This window comes from Sturnira hondurensis, unplaced genomic scaffold, assembly GCF_014824575.4.
Source record: "Sturnira hondurensis isolate 20B ecotype Veracruz unplaced genomic scaffold, ASM1482457v3 Scaffold0021795, whole genome shotgun sequence".
Classification (NCBI taxonomy): Eukaryota; Metazoa; Chordata; class Mammalia; order Chiroptera; family Phyllostomidae; genus Sturnira; species Sturnira hondurensis.
Window position 1 is genome coordinate 2,425,240 of NW_028094426.1, and position 18,027 is coordinate 2,443,266.

An 18,027-nucleotide genomic window follows, 5' to 3' on the forward strand; every position below is an offset into this window, starting at 1 on the left:
GGCATTCCTACCCTGGATCACGGCAGAGAAAACCAGCATCCATGTTTTCAACGTCACCGATCTCTTTCAAACTTGAGTCCTTAAGAAGGGCAGGGAAGGCCTAAATGGATCAGATCAATGAACGTCATGGTCCAAAGTTTCATTTCTAGCAGGGACACTGTTTCCAGTACGTGGCTTCTGCCAAGTTTGGGGCTGTGCTGACGATCATCTCTAGCTCCCCTGAACATCTGGGCGTTAATTCAGGAGAGTCATTTGAAGAGTCTGTCTCCCTTCCCAGCAGAGGCCCCTAGCACTCCCTTCCAGGAGCTGCGCCCTTTCCCTCCCCTCATACCCTCCAGAATCCAACCCCCACAGTTCTCTTCCTAGCCCCAGGACTAGACTAGAGGGAAAAACGAAAGCCCTACACTGTAGGTGCACGCGATGGACTGGTCATCATCGGAACCAGGCTCAGGAAGCAAAAACGCTTTGGAATGTTGTTGACATTTGGAATAATTCTTTCCACGGAAACAGTAATGCAGGTAAAAGTAAGGTTCCACTGTAAAGGTATAAATATGGGTGAGTGTTTTCATTATGAGGTTCCTGTATTTCAAACCACTATTATTTTAATAATTTTGACAGTGAAGAACTAGGTTTATTAAGTAACACGGAACTGGTGAGCAAATGTTCTTTAGCTAAGAACCATTTATTATCTTAAAGGCCTATCGGAATTAAGCATCTGCACTTGTGGAAACACACTCCCCTAAGACCAGTGCTTTAATAAGCAATTACAGTCAGTCCTCTGTATCTGTGGGTTCCTTATCTGTGAATCCACTCACCCACTAAGATTTGTTTGTAACTCCCGAACCAACGTTGGCAGCACATTCCTAGTCACTTACAGTCATGTGTATATATATTTCACAGCAGCGAAAAATTTGAGCTGCCTGACCCAGCTGAGGCTGGACAAAGTTGATGCTCTACCTTCTTGTTTCTGCTTTAATACTGTCAACAAGAGTCCTCGCCTGTGTATTTACTGCTTTGTTTTGGCATTTTTATGGTTCTTGTTGGTTGTTTCACTGATTGCAATGGCTCCCAAGCATTGTGCTGAAATGCGGTCTAGTGTTCATAAGTGCAAGAAAACTGTGATGTGCCTTGTGGAGAAAACATGAGTTACTTAAGTTTGTTCAGGCACGAATTACAGTGCTGTTGGCTGTGAGTTCAATAATAATAATATATATTAAATAAGGTACCTTTAAACAGAAAAACATATAAAACAAAGTGATTTATGTACCAGTTGACAAAACGGTTGTGACCAAAGGCTCTCGTGAATAACATGACTGCGTATTTTATATACTATAACTTCCTGTGATGGCAAGTGTCAAGCTGCTGAGTAAGTTCCATTACTCCACAGACACTAGATGCAAGTATAGAGAGAGCTCACTGCCAATTTTAACATTTCCTCATCGCTAGTTTTTTGTTTTAATTGATTTTAAAAGAGAGAGAAGAGATGAGGGAAATATCAGTGTGTCGTTCCCCTTGTTTGTGCGTGCACTGGCTGTTCTTGTACGTGCCCTAACAGGAGACTGAACTCACGGTCGTGGCCTATCCAGTCGATGCTCTAACCAGCTGAGCTATCCAGCCAGGATCCCTTCATTGCTAGTTTTGCTCAAGATCTACAGATATTGCAAAACCAGATTACAGATAAACTGGGGTATAATAAAATCTTCACAATTAGAGTTATCTATAGTACTTTAATTAAATCAAATGATGCTAACCACTAGTTGGGTTTTTTTGGCATAATAGAGAAAGAGATTCAACACAATGAATGTGCTATATTCGGAATAGTAATTATTAGAACTATTAATAATCAGACAGCAAAATTCTTTGTATACAAAACTGGTAAAAGAATAAAAGCTAATGGGAATTTCAGTTACCTCATCCTAAAACTAGTCTGATGTGTGAATTAAATAATGTTGAACAATTGTTTCCAAATAAAAAAATATTGACTTTTTAATATTCAAATAATTACCGAGGTAAGGAAAAAAGTCTGTGGGCACCTGTTGCCTGTGGATGTGGCAATGGCCCTGAAGATGAAAGAACCACCTGGAGGACCTGGTAGGAGGAAGCACAGTGTGGGAGGTGGAAGAGAGTGAGTGAGTGAAAACACATTAGGTAGGGAGGGATGGGGTGAGAAACACTTTTCTGGAAAACTGCCCCAGAATCCAGTTACAGGTTAACTGTCCCTGAAAACTCTGGGTCTGTGTTTTGGAAACAGTTAAACATAAGTTGCTTTTAGCATACTCATTATTTTGCTACAATGCAGTTCTGCAAATGGTGTCACAGAAAGCAAGTTGTTATAAAAAGGTACAATGTTTAAAAGTGGGTACTAAGGAAGATTATCCTAGTAATGCAAATAAGTGCCTCCTCAAATACATTTTTTGACAACAGAAGTCCTATGAGATGTGCCATGGGGAAATAAGGTTCTAAGCCCAACAGTTTGGGAAACATCTCATGACACCATCTCTGGGAGATGGTGCATAGCAAGGTGGAGGTTCTGATACCCTACACTAGAGAAACTGGCTGAGCTTGGTTGCACTGACGGTGATTAGCAAGGAGGTGGGGTGTGAAAGGCAGGCACAATGCCTATGAAACATCCCACTGAACTATAGGGCACAAATGACCAACTTTTGGAAAATATGCCTATACAGTGGTACCTTAGTACTCATTGTTAATTTGTTCCTGAACTCATAACGAGTGCCGAAACCTATGAGTACCAAATGATGAAGTGTTTTCTCCTGCACGGAGGCATCGTGACTCATAGGAATTCTAGCAAGTGTGGCTAGTTCTGAGCAACAGTGTGGAAACCATTTTTTCTCATCAAAATGAGATGAGTACAGGGTTTGATGGGTTCTGAAGCTGACGAGTTCTGAGGTCTGACTGCATACAAAATGAAATTTCTGCCAGCCCTTTAGTATATATTGAGGCATCTAAAAGGGGTGACAGATACACTGTTTAAAATTTAAGTGGGAATAATATACAACAAATAAGAAAATTTAATTGGGTCCCAACTTCTCTTAAATGAAGTTTTTATTGCCATGACTGAGCCATGACTTTTAAAGATGGGCTTTACATTTTTCTTTTTAGAGACTCATCTAAGTCATAGGATTATCTCTCTGACAATACATTTTTAAAAGGTCAGTGCTAACCAATCTCTGCATATGAATTATTAAATCCAATAAACCCATGCTTTTCGCCCTACTCTCCATCACCCCCATGTCACGGCATTCAAACACACACAATGATTTAACCTTTCCCACACATCACACGCTCAAGGGACCATTCTGCAGTTACGGCAAGGGATGGCCTGCGCGCTTCCTACACGCTAAACAAGCACAGTGTGTTGGGTGTCATTTCCTCATTTGTTCCCCACAACACAGTAAATGAGACATAATACACAAGCAAGTCAGGGCATTAGCCTCATTTTAAAGTTGAGAAAAATGCCCTGGCTGGTGTAGCTCAGTGGATTGAGCACAGGCCTGTGAACCACACGATCGTGGTTCGATTCCCAGTCAGGGCACATGCCTGGGTTGCAGGCCAGTTCCCTGCAGGGGACTCACGAGAGGCAACCATACATTGATATTTCTCTCCCCCTCTCCTTCCCTTCCTCTCTAAAGATAAATAAATAAAATACAAAGTTGAGAAAAGTGGCTCTCTGAGAGCTGAAACAACTCTTCCAAGGTCACAAACCTAGTAATTTAGGGGCATATATTCAAAACTGGGATGAATAAAGACATTAGAGAACAAGTAAGGCAGGCTTCTCCAAGAGGGCTCACTGTGCTCAGATCAGTGGTTTAAAGGGCCCTAAGTTACACTACGACATCTCATTTATCACTTGCTAGAAATTTATTCCTATCAACGAACAGTGATCAGACAACATGCACAGACTTGCCATTCCAGGAGAAAGAAAGAGGTGAACCAACTAAATCATGGTAAGAAAGTACAGTTTCCATTCAGAGAACCCATGCTAAACAGATGCACGTGCCAGCAAAATGGGAATCTCACGGGCAGGTTCATTTCCAGCACCAACAAATCATTTTTCTAGTTTTGGAAAATTACATCCACATTTATTTTTACAGAGAAATATTTACATATTTATAATTTTTAATTGTTGCCTGAAATACAAAGCAAAGCTTCTTAGAGATCTTGGGCATTTTCTCTAAGTTCATACCACTAAAATAAGCTACTTTTTCAAGGGAACACTCATTAGCAGGAACAGTACGGGCCGAGGTTCAAATCCTAAGTCTACTACTTACTGTGACTTAATTTAAGATGTGTAACTTTTCAAGTGGCATTTGTGAGAAATACAATGCCCTTTTAAAAAAATATATACCTAGTACAGGCGGAGCTTGGCAAAAAGTACAAATTCAACCCAAGTTCTGAATATGAAACTGAAAATTCTAACTTATAAAAATTATAAACTTTTTTTATTGAAAAAATCTAAGGAAAAGAAAAATTTTAGAAATGCTATCATTATTTTAATAAGAACATCTGAAAATGAAGACATTTCATTGTGTCATGTACCTAAGAATAGCCAGCATTCCTAGTTTTATTTTTATTTTTTAAAATATTTTATTTATTTATCTTTAGAAAGGAAGGGACGGAGAGAGGGAGAGAAATATCAATGTATGGTTGCCTCTCGTGCATCCCCTGCTGGGAACTGGCCTGCAACCCAGGCATGTGCCCTGACTGGGAATTGAACCACGATGGTGTGGTTCACAGGCCCGCGCTCAATCCAGTGAGCTACACCAGCCAGGGCTCCTAGTTTTTAAATAGATCAGAAATGATAATCGGGAATAGCATCCATGGTAAAAAAATTTCCATCACATCTAATATAAACATGGTTAAAGTTACTGGTATTAAAATACAGATCCTTCTATTAAGAATTACCTTTAAAATTTTTCTTAAAGTGAATTCAACTAGTAACTTTAACTGTTACTAAATTTAAAAGTTTTTTATTTTGCATCAAATTTAGTGCTACAAAGGCCATTGCCTTCAGTTGAGTTCCTTATTCAAAGCCCATCTCCAGACAGCTTACTGACAAGTACAGTGCATTTTTCTAAATTGTGTATTATGTTAAACTCATATTTAGACTTTGAAATGAAGACTTCTCCCATACCTGGAGGGGTTAAATAGGTCATAAAACAGTACCCAAACCTTTTGCAAACATAGTACTTTGCCAGGATGGTATTTATCTCTAAATTAACAATTTGGATAAAATTTGACTTGTCAATAACAGCTCTGAGCAAAATTACAGAATTAATATAATTATAAATTTTTAAAAAGTAAGATGTCTAAAACTACCTGTTCTAGAAAACAGATGCCCTTCCAATAACTAAGGTTAGTCTCAAAAGTAAGCTCAGCTTGAAAATAATTCCATTTACCAGTCCAGTATACTAAATGACACCACAAAAAGCCATTTCTTCCCTATTTTGCACCCTGCTCATGGTTACCATCTGTGAAATCATTCGAATACCTCATGGTAACAAGAATACACTTACTGGATTGACTTCTTTGACATCCAGCTGACAGAACCCTGAAGCAAGTGGCTCACTTCCGAATTTAAGTAACATCACACCCTGGAAAGTGTGACAGGAGAAGGCGGCCTGGAGAGGTCAGAGCGCCACGGGCAGTGGGTGTGCAGGAGGGTCACAAAAATGAGGGAAAGGAGTTGAGACCAACACGTGGAAACACACGATTCAGTCGATGGCCCTCGTGCCCCATGCAGGCCAAAGCCAATTCCTGATGGCTGCCATCTCTCTCGTGGCGGTAGCCCCGGGTCGGCTTGAACTGGAATTCCTCCACACGCCACTAATCTAGCCCACACATCTTCTGTTTTCCTTCCTTTCTGCCATTTCAGCCTTGCCTTAGTCTTCTTTCCAGGACACAAGCCTACCAACACCACCAAAAAATACATTTTGCTCTACTTGGTTCTATGGAAGCTGCAGACTCCTCACACCTGGGATGTCAGTGGGAGATGGTGAGCACGGGATGGTGCTTTCTTCGGGCATGTAAGGCCACTCATTTCACAGAGTTTACTGAAACAACATGGGTAAGATATCTTGCCTGGCAGCCGGTCACCTACTGGCCATCCACCAGGACAATGACTTCACTGCACACAGAAGGCTGAGGCCTGGCCAGATGACACCACTGGATCAAGGTCACACGGAGAGACGCTAGCAGAGCCAATCTCTGGAATATTTTCTTTACTCTGAAATCTCAAATTAAATGACTATGCATTACATACATTGAAATAAATTAAGTGCCCAGTATAAAAGTTATTGAGGAAGTTGTTCCTATGAAGAATTTACTTAGAACAGACCATACATGAAGGTTACCACTGAAAAAAGAACATTAGCAAGAAAAACCTACAGGTGGTCTGTTCTTGCTAATTTTCTCGCTAATGTTTATGGTAGGTGGAACAGTAAAATTAAGTGGAACTTTGCCACTTAATTTTACTGGCACAAAAATCTCTTAAGAAATTTTCTTGCTATTGTACTATAAAAAGCCATCTGTTTTACACTCATGTCTTCTGTTGGGGCCACAGCGTACGTTTTGGCCCTTTTTAGACATAGTTGGAGGCATGTGTGTGGCGCCGCCTTCTGTGATGGCTCACCTGCTGGTAAAGCTCCCGGGGCTGGGATGAGCGACCACACTCTCAGAGTCTCCACGTGAAACACCCTAAGCTGTGGCCTCAGTTAACCATGCCCTCTAATTCATGTGCTACTTCATGCTCTTTCTCAGAATCGTTTGCAGTGAGCGAATGATGTTATAATGTGCTTCTACTGAGAGAAACTCACTGAAAACTTGGTGATATTTGAAGACAGGTTTAGGTACAAAAAGATCTGCGATATTGCTCCTTCAGCAGATATACTTCAATACCTTCACTGTAAACCAACACTTCAAAAGAAAACACGTCCTTGGTCTTTTACTGAATCTAATCAATAAGAAGAGTAAATAGCGAACACTTATGAATGCTTACTATGTGAGAGACGTTAACTGTGCTATATATGCAATATATATGATATTTTTATGTAACCCTTTTTATACCCATCTGTAGCTCTCCATGACGTGAATTATCATGAGAGAAGTGAGGAAACAGAGAACTGAGGTATAGAGAAATCAGTAACTCATCCAAAGTCACTCAGCTGGCAGGAGGTAAATCCAAATCTGATAGTGCTCATAACCACTAAAAGCTACTTATCCTTACAAGACAAAGTTATTGGTAAAGTTTGCAAGGACTTTTGGAATCACAAATCTCAGCTCAGGAAAGAAAGCAATCAAGCAGATGTGACCTGGGAGGTATAAACTCCAATACTACTAAGCTAAATAATATATTTGGCCTAATTGTTGCCCCAGGACTGGGAAGAAGCAAAGAGCAGATGTTCGATAATCAAATCGGACTTAAGGAGGCATATATAACCCCTTAGGCTCCTGCTGGAAGCTAAAGCTCCCAGTCTCCTTTGTCTCAAAAAGCAGGAACAGAGCTTGCAGCACCTGAGTCCAAATGCTACCAGACCACAGCGTCTACGTCCTCCCTACTGTGACAGCTGTCTACGAGGCAGAACCGTTTCCTCTCTAAACCTGAATGTATGTGGGCTACTTCATCAGTGGTTTTTTAAATCCATTTGAGTGACAGCAAATTACATCCAACACCTTATAGACACTGTTCGGGTATAATGATCTATTTTCTTATTTTAATATTTGTGGCATTCTGCAATGAAACCCACTAGTTTACCTAAAAGAAAATAAAAAGAAATGTATTTTTCATCCATGAAGCCAAGATCACCATAGACTTCTTATAGTATCATTAATATCAAGCCCACCAATTATGACATGATTTTTATAGTTACAATTATGTGTGTGAACTTTTCAACAAAACACTGTTTTTACTTACAGCTAGAATAGTGACCTCAAACAGCCAAACTTTATATATCAAAACATGTTCCTTTGCAGGTATATATTTCTAAGCTACATTTAATATGTAAACATTTCAAAGCCAAAACATATAAAATAAACATTTAAACTTCTGGGGTTAAAGTAATTACTAGACTATAAAATTTCTACTAACTTTAAGATTTAATCAACATAGTTTAAATGTGATTTTTTTAAACCTCATTACTATGCTTATTCACTGGATCAAGTATTAAATGCTTTATTTTTTTTTAAAATCTCATTGCTATACTTATTTAGTGGATAAATTACTAAATGCTTTAAGAGTATGAAAGTCAGAAATTACATTTGGCAAAAGTAAAGATGCATAATCCCTAGGACTCTTTGTTAAACTGCAACTATTTCAATTCATAGACAATTTAAAAAGTGTCCATTCAAAAAAAAGTGAAAGGTAGTTTCCCCTTAATCTTTAGGACTCAAGAATAATTTCTTATTCTACTTATTTCCTGAAGAGAATCCAATTAAGTAATGAAATACCTAGGTGAGATACTAAAATAGGTGCATCTTTTAGTGATATTTAAAAGTAATAAGTATTTTTCATGTAATAAAATGTTAATAGGCTAATTATTTAGCGTAATAAAACAAATGATGCTATTGTTCCAAACAGTCACACTTTATCCTCCACACTATCCTCAGCAGCCACAGTGACACTGCGTACACTCTACGTTTCCTTGGGAATGCTGTGGGCTTCAAATAACTCAGGAAGGGTCGCACCGTTTAGTGCGCATCCAGTGTTACTGAAGGAGAGAGATGCTAGGTTTGAGATGAGCACTGTAAAACTTCAGGGTAGAAGACCTGATATTTTTCTAACTGTCACCAGTGATGCTGACTACCGTGATACTCTGCCTGGCAATATCCTACTTATAGGACTGGACATAGGCCTAGTCTCTGTCCTTTACAGAAACTGCAGTGCCAGGTTGAAGGCGGCTATGGCTTGTCAATCAGCAGTCAGATTGAATAAGGAAAGCTACACATCTAACCCAGGGCACATGAATAAATAGAAAAGGCTCAGCTGCAGGATGCAGCTACTGAAGCAATTAACTGTTTAAAAATCCCAATACACTTCCCAAATCAAACTGCTTGCTTAATGGGGTGGGGATTCTATTTTTATGTTTAAATAAATTTATTTGCATTTCATTAGTATATCTGATTTCCATCACATGTTTATGTTTTCACCGAGTCCTACATTTTCAGACTAGAGAGCAAAGCTCAAGCACTGATAGTACAACGGTAATCCTGGCCAAGGTCACTTGCAGAGTATTAACCCGTGGAATGAAATGAGTCAAAAAACATGGTCACGAATTACTCCAGAGGTCACTAAAACCTGTGAGAAGGAAAACAGCAGTGAGGCAATAAGTCACTGTTTAGACGGAAGGGAGGTGGGGATGATACTGGAAGAGTGTACATGTCTAGGGTATAAGAAAACTGGATTTTTAAAGAAATGTTTTCATCGAAGCATGACATATTACAAAAAAACTCAGAAATTTTAAGTGTGATGAATTTTAAGAAGCAAACACACCCGTCTAATCATCCAAGATTAAGAAGAATCCCTGTCCTAGTCCCAATCCCTTCCCTTGAGAGGCAACCTTCATTCTGACCTCTGTCATCACAGACCAGCTGTGCCTGTTTCTGAATGTTGCACAAATGGACGACAGAGTTCAAAGTGGTGTCTGGCTTCTGTGGTGTGACAGTGTGCCTGCTGAGCTTCGCCGCTGCTGCTGTGGGGCACAGCAGCACTTCTCCTGCCTGCAGCGGAGCTCTCCACTGTACCAACGCACCACCATTCACTCTTCTACCTGCAGTTGATGGCATCTGGGTTCTCCTTTGGGGGCTATCACAAATAATCCTGCTTTGAACACTTGTAGTTGCTGCATTCCGCATCTGCCTGCTAACTGATCCAGTCCCCTGCTTTGCTATCCTGCCTCTTCCCTGAGCATCCATTTTATCTGTCATTGCTAGAGAAAAGTCTTTTTAAAATACAGATTTGACTCCACACTCCTGCTCAGAATCCTCAAACAGTTCTCCTCTGCCTCCAGGATAAAATCCAAACTCCTCACAGGTCATGAAGTGTGTATGACCTCTTGATCATCTGGCACCTCCCCCAGCTCTCACCTATGCCAGGGCATTTCAGGCCTTTAAATGTGTCATTCTCTCCAGCATCTCTGCTCTCCCTCCTGAGAAGATGCTTCTGATTCTTGCACATCCTTCAGACTCACTGCAGGCTCCTTTCCCGGCATCTTTCCCCAGTCTCTCAGCCCCTCTCAGATCTGGAGGTGGGCCCTCCTGGGCTTCTGTCTGAGCGTGGCAGTCCTCAGTGTATTGTCAGTCTAACCCCTCTGATTCCCACACTGCTACCCGAACCCCTCCTTCAGCACAGGGGCTGACACAGGTCACACTGTATGTGTCTGCTGAATAACCCAGATGCTAACTGCATAGGACAGAAACTGACAGATACATTTAACTGGGGGGAAAAACACAGGCCTAATGCACAACTGTCAGTGCGAACCCAGAGGTGACAAAATTGGCATCAAAGTATTTTAAGTCCAGTAAAGGCCTGCAGTATTGATTTAAACTCCTAGAATAGAAGTTAATCTTACTATTAGATACGCTACTGTAAATAATATACCACATTGTAAAATTCTTCAATATATCCCAAGTCAATACATAAAGAAGGAATACTATTGCTCTAATCTACAATTTGTGATTTCCATGTGATAAGTAAAATGTTTAATTGAAATACCTTTATGGATATTAGTTATTAAATAGTGAAAGAAAACGTGCAAGTGTATTATACATATGAAAAAGTCAATAGGACTTCTGGTCAAGATGGAGGCCTAGGTAAACATGGCTCGCCTCCTCGCACAACCACAACAAAAACGACAACTAAATTACAAAACAACTATCACCCAGAACTGCCACAAAATTGACCTATACAGAAGTCCAACAACCAAGGAATTAAGGAAGTCACATTTGTCCAGATGGATAGGTGGGGGGGTGGGGGAGACAGACAGACAAAGAACAGGTGGTCCCACACCTATGGGTGGTGAATAAAAATCAGGAGGGATACCTCAGGAGCGAGGGATCTCTGCCCCACCCAGACCCCCCTGCCCAGGGTTCCAGTGCCAAGAGGATAAGTCCCCATAATTTCTGGATGTAAAATTCAGGAGGCATTGGGGCAGCAGAAGAAAGTGTTGGATTCTTGGGTGTCTCCTCTTAAAGGGCCTAAAATAGACTTAGGACGCACACAGATTCACTTCCACTGGGATCCAGCACCAGGGCAGCACCTGGAAGGGCACCAGGGGCCTATGGGGAGAAACTGAAGTGTCTAGCATCAGGGCAAGTGCTGGGGGACAGCTTCCTCATGGATAAAATCCCAGAAGCCAGGTAGCGACCACTGTCCCTCTTCTGAGCTGTCCTTCACACAGTGCCACAGAGTGGTGACACCATATCCGAGACTCCATTAACTTCGTTCACACAGGTTGCCCTGCCCTAGTGATTACCTAAGGCTCCAACCCACCCAACTTATGGGTGTGCTTTTCCACAATAGCCCATGCTACTAAGACAGGCAGTCAAAGCAACTCTACCTAACACACAGAAACAAACACAGGGAGGCTGTCAAATTGAGGACACAAAGAGATGACCAAATGAAAGAACAGAACAAAACTCTAGGAAAAGAAGTAAACAAAATGGAGACAAGCAATCTATCAGATGCAGAGTTCAAAACACTGGTTATTAGAATGCTCAAGGCACTCATTGGGTACTTCACAGCATAAAAAACACCCAGGCAGAAATGAAGGTTACACTGAGTGAAATAAAGAAAAATTCAAAGGCAATCAGCAATGGAGTGGATCCTGATGAGAACAAAAATTCGATCAGAACACCAGCAAGAATAAGGAATTTTAAAAAATGAAGACAGGCTAAGAAGCAGCTGGGACAACTTCAAATACTCCATCATTCAAATCACAGAGGTGCTGGAAGGAGGAGAGAGCAAGAAATTGGAAATCTGTTTGAAAATATAATGAAAGACAACCTTCCTAATTTGGTGAAGGAAATAGACATCCAAGTCCAGGAAACACAGAGAGTCCCAAACAAGAAAGATGCAAAGAGGCCCACTCCAAGACACATCATAATTAAAATGCCAAAGGTTAAAGATAAAGGGTATATCATAAAAGCAGCAAGAGAAAAACAGAGAGTTACCTACAAAGGAGTTCCCATAAGGCTGTCAGCTGACTTCTCAAAAGAAACTGTAGGCAAGGAGGGGACTGGCAAGAAGTATTCAAAGTGATGAAAAGCAAAGACCTATAACAGAGATTGCTCTATCCAGCAAAGCTATCATTTATAATGGAAGGGCAGATAAAGTACTTCCAAGACAAGGTAAAGCTAAAGGAGTTCATCATTACCAAACCATTATTATATGAAATGTTAAAGGGACTTATTTAAGAAAGAAAAAAATCGAAACTATGAACATGCAAATGGCAATAAAGTCACAACTATCAACAACTGAATCTTAAAAACAAACTAATCAAACAAGCAGAACAGAAACAGAATCATAGATAAGGAGATCACTTTGAAGGGTTATCAGTTGGGAGGGGGAAGAGGAAGAATGGGAGGAAAGATACAGGGATTAAGAAGTACAAATGGTAGTGCAAACAGATAGGGGGATGTTAAGAACAGTACAGGCCATGCAGAAACCAAAAAAGTTATATGCAAGATCCATGGGTATGAATTAAAGGGGGGATTGTTGGAGAGAATAGGGGGTAATGGGTGGAGGGGGGCAAAGGAGGAAAAACTGAGACAACTGTGATAGCATAATCAATATAATATTTTTTAAATTTTTAAGAAAAGAAAAAGTTAATAGGAAAATGGATGCAAAAAATAATGTCTGATGTTCATGAAACAGAAAAATTCAGGACAGTAAAAATTCTCCTGATACAGCTCTTTTTCAACACTTTATCACTTAAGCAAAGCTTTACCTCCCTAAAAACAAATTAATTGAAATACACTCCATGTCACCGGTCAAGAAGGAAGACATGCTCCACCCTACAAACTCAGAGACTTTAGTAAAAAGAATGTAGGGAATCTAATGAAATCAAAACAAAGGAATTGATAAAGTAAACAGCACAGACTTCTCAAGCTATTTTCAGATTCTGGCTTATAAATTACCTACCTAAATAACTTGTCCAAGATTAGGAGGACACACACACACACACCCCTGTGATTAATATTCTCTCCCATTTCATAGCTTGGGAATACATGGTATAAATACAACATATACCTTTCCCTCAGCTGTTCCCTCAAATATGTTGTTTTCTCAGTCAACAAGTTCTTAAATTGCTATGTTTAGTTCCTTCAGGTGGGGAGAAGATACCTTTTTTTTACTTGTAACTGTATTATTTCAGAAAAGAATTAAGTAAAATAAACACATACTTCATTTCATTTTTAAAACCAGACTCCAGAAGTTCCAAACCATTTACAGTAACTAGTAATTCATTTTCTTAGGATGATTCAGCCATAAATAAAAAGTTAAGTTTAGGATATTCTGAATTTGTAAGAGCAATAAACACTTCTGTAGAGCTATGCAGTAACATTAGAAATTTGCACTGGGGACTGAGAAGACAGGTCCAACACATTTAAATAGCAGAGAAGTGATATAAAGCTATGCAACTCACTCACTTGTACTCTAATTACACTCTTTAGGATTATTACACAAGTTTATCATTAGGGTGTCCTGTGCTTCCTCTTTAAGACTGATCTAGACTTGCAACTTAGTGTTTTAATGTGTGTGTGTGTATACACACACACACACACACACACACACACACACTCTGCTTCCTTAGCTATAGTTTAAATTAGAAGTCACGGTTCCCTCCTTTCTTCTTAACTGCTACTCTTGTGAACATAGTTCATGGTCATTAAATTAATAAGTTAACCAGAAGGCAACTGGTCAAGTTACACAATGATCCAGCATCAAAGCCAGGAGATCTATGCATTTCTGACTGCCTAAATTTCCACAAATACACAATAGTATTAATCCATCTAACTTATCAAAGAAGCAAAAGAGTACAGACCCCTCAGGAACAAATTAAGCAGTGAAATACTCTAAAAACTGTACATATGAAAATTCATGTAAGAAATCCTCAAATCCCATGGCTTGTGTTTCAATGTGATGGATAACACCACATTCAGGGGAAAGGGTAGATTAAATAAATTATTAAATTTTAGACTATAAAAATCACACAGAATACAACAATGAAAATCATGGCCTAACAAACTGAAATAAAATAATTACACTAGCCCTGTGTTAATATACTTAGTGCTCAGGAAATAATAAAAAGGCACAGACCCATAGCCAGCAGTTACCTTACTTACGGGAATCAAAGATTCAAGGCCTAAGGAATGTACTGTTGAAGAGGTGCTGGGTGTGGGGTGGGGACACTTGAGGTGGTGTAGGAGAGACCTTTTCACAACTGAGAGTGTATCTATCTATAAACAGTCACCGGAAGCATTAGTAGAAGCATGAATTTGGGCTCTTTTTGGAAGTTTCTTCACTGTTTAAAATTCACCCTGCAGTGGCAGAAAAACTAAGAAAATTAAGTTGTTAATTTTTAAAATTCAAATCCAAGCAACCTATTAGTGTACTATTTGTATCTACTGAACCAAAAATCTTACTAAGGAGATAATGCCCTAATTTTCTTTTTAAAAATCAAGAATATTAACATATTTAAAGCTATGACTCAACAACAGCTAAAAAAGAAAAACAATGAAAATATTACCAAAAACAAAACAAAAAAGCCACTGTCTAAATAAATCCAATACTCAAATTTGCAGAGACTGATCAAAGTCAGGAAAATGAAATTATGACTTTATTTTAAATACACGATGTAATTCACATGTTCTCTATTAATCACTGTACCACCAGGGTCAGACATTCAGCAAAATTTGTAATTAAACAGAAACTAACCCCCCACACATAACAGATATTCTCTTTCTATAGTTATTTATTAAATCTAGGCAAATCAATCGCTTTCTCTACATTAAGCCATTAGTTCCACCTTTTCTTTAAATACATCGCTCAAGAACTAAATAACAAGTAAAAGCAGCAGTCATTGCTTCAACTCCTAGGTCACAGAGTGACCCCTTCAAAGGTGACAGCGAAAGAACATGGACGGTGAAAAATCACCAATTACTAGCACTGTTTACACACCAGGAAGCTACACAGTGGGCAATAGGTTTAGGATGAGAAGTATTACAACTCCGAAATGGCACTTTCCAGTTTTCACCCTGAAAAAGTTCAAATAGTGCTAACCAGTATTAAACAACTTATAAAATTAGCCAAAGCTGATATCACTATTATTTATACAAGTTCCTTTTCACCACCACTAGAAAACAAAACAGAAAACAAAGCAAAACAAAACAAACAGCTGAGGTTAACTGATCTGTTCAGGAGTGAAGGGGTAAAACAGGGCAAAGCACTCGGGTCTCTAACCTTTGGTTCTCTAACACCCAGCCTCACCCCAGTCTCCCCAGGACCGGACCCCCTCAGGCCCTTGTTATCCCTGCCCTCCCCCCACCCACAGTCTTCACAAGGAAACTATTAGCAGCAGAAAAATAAAGAGGCCACTTCACACCTGCCTAAGCAAAATCAAGGAATGGAGATTGTCCTACTTAGAAAAGCTAATTCTTCTGGGGATCCTAGGACAGTCACCCTAAGAACTCACCTTTTGCTCCCGCCGCTGAGCAGTACGCTGCGGTTCGCGGGAGGAGAAGCCGCACAGGACCACAGGCCCCTGACCATGCTCCCTGACCGGCGCGAGGGGCACCCGTGAGAGCCCTTCCAGTTCTGTGATTCTACTGCCATTAAAAGTTGGGTTTTTAAGGCAATTCAAAGTCCCATTTTAAGAATGTAAGCATTTTTTTTAGGAAAATAAGGGGGGAAAGTCCGATTATTACATAGGAAGAATAAACATCTGTGAATGCTCCACAGATCTCAAGGTCAGTGATAGGAAGGCGCTGTCTTTGAAAACAAAGAAGTAATTTATCAGGCCAATATGTTCATCATCAAGAAAGTCAAATTAAACAAAACCAACAAGAGACAAAGCAACGTCCTAGTTTTGTGCACTGGGAGATGAGGCTTCAGTGAGCACTAATTACATCTGTTTGGAAAGGAAGCGGGTATGTTCCGTTTCAAATGTTTTTTTTTTCTTTTTAAACAAGAACGTTTTGAAGAACAAAGCATTCTGAATTATTTTCCCAAATTAATCTTGGGAATTGAAGAAGGTTACACAAGTAATTTTTCCCCTAATGTGTCCTGGGTCAGAATGATGAAGGTAGAGGTTGAAGACACACGTAAAAGCCCAATACCTAGCTCTGTAGCTGTGGGCTTTCCACATGCCTCAGAAGCTGGGGCGCTAACCACAAAGCACAGAAACACACATGCAAGTCCGCAGCCTCTGGGGGGCTCCCAGCGGGCATGGCAAGTGCAGTGCTTTCAGGAAACTGTCAATATCACATATTTTAGTTATTTATCTTGTGGTCTTCACTGCAGTTTTTAAATTTCTGGTCAATTCTATTTCCAAAGGAACAGAGGATGTTCTCCTTTGAGACTTTGCTTTTGAAACAAAGCTGCACTCTAAGAACAAAGGTATAAAATGTGAAAACATTATTCCGAAGGCCAACCATTCTGTCGCAGTGACATTAGTGTATCTGAAGCACACGTGCCATGTGCACCCTGTTTAGAGGGAGTCACAGGCACTTACTGCTTGGTCCAGGAACTGAGCTGGGCTTGGTGTAACATGAACCTGCTTTTCTCTGTTTATTTTATTTTTTAAAAAATATTTAAGTTGTTTTGCACTCAATCTGGCCACAGCACTATTTTTCCTTTGGTCTCTGATTCTTGGGAAACAAAGCATGCTGTGGTGACCTTTAGGGGCAGCTTCTAGTCTTGGAACACAGCTGCTCCTCTGGAGCTCACCCCCGGCATCTCTTCTGCATGCATATGAGTGCGTCCGTGTGTGCACAGGACCACCCCCCCCCCCGCACCGGCCCCACAGCATGTACAGGGGCCACCAAAGTAGTCATGGAGGTCCACCAACCACACCAGGGTTGTCCACACTAGGAGATCTGTTAGCTTTTGAAAACAATTACCCATATTTACAGTGCTAAGCTTGTTACTGCTATGTTAATCTGATTGCTGGTTATAAACATCTAATAAAAAAGAAAATTATTAATGCAATACAACTTGGTAATAAAATGTTTAAAAATGGGATGAAGATTTGGCAAAAGACAGAAAATGGAATCTTGATAGTAAAAAATTACAAACTTACTCATACACTTAACATTTTTTAAAAAACAAGTTACCATATGAAAGAAAAACACCAGAAAAGTTTGAAAAGATAAAAACATAAAGCCATCTAGCCCTGGCTGGTGTAGCTCAGTGGATTGAGCGCAGGTCTGCGACCCAAAGGATCCTGGTTCGATTCCCAGTCAGGGCACATGCCTGGGTTGCAGGCCAGTTCCCAGCGGGGGACATAAGAGAGGCAACCACACATTGATATTTCTCTCCTTCTCTTCCCCTCTAAAGATAAATAAATTAAAAAAATTAAAAAAACATAAAGCCATCTATAACCTCATCCTTCATTTTAGCTTCTTCCCTCAGCCTAAGTCACTCCAAAAGCAACCTATTTCATTTCCTCATTCATCCACTTACTCACTCAGTCTTAATATATTGGCTTGGCCAAAACGTCCACTACTTTTTTCTGTAAAATAAAAGACACATTATTAATTTTCACCAATAACTTTATTGATTTGGATATTTTCAGTATGTCAGCTACCTCCCATATTGACTTCTAGTGGGTAGAGGCCAGGGGTGCTGAAAAACATCTTCCAATGCATAAGACAGCCCCACAGCAAAGAATTATCTGGCCAAAATGTCAACAGTACCAAGAAACTTCATAAACCACTTTTAACATGTTCGATCAGTCATAGCACCTTCTCCATATATTGCACAGATCTTTTTTCTGTGTTTCAGCTGCATTTTTACCT

The 18,027-nt window shown here is 39.9% G+C and overlaps 1 protein-coding gene across 2 annotated transcripts in view; it reads right to left on the reverse strand.

Moving 5' to 3' along the window:
- RASSF8 (Ras association domain family member 8) overlaps nucleotides 1–18,027 on the reverse strand; it is a 103,012-nt gene that overhangs the window by 19,985 nt on the left and 65,000 nt on the right. The window contains exon 1 of one of the 2 annotated variants that reach the window (XM_037033807.1): nucleotides 11,231–11,248. The exons of the other annotated variant lie outside the window; for it this stretch is intronic. The gene's annotated coding sequence lies outside the window, so the exon portion shown is untranslated. Of the gene's footprint in view, nucleotides 1–11,230; nucleotides 11,249–18,027 lie in introns of those variants that run through there. 2 annotated transcript variants of the gene reach the window in all.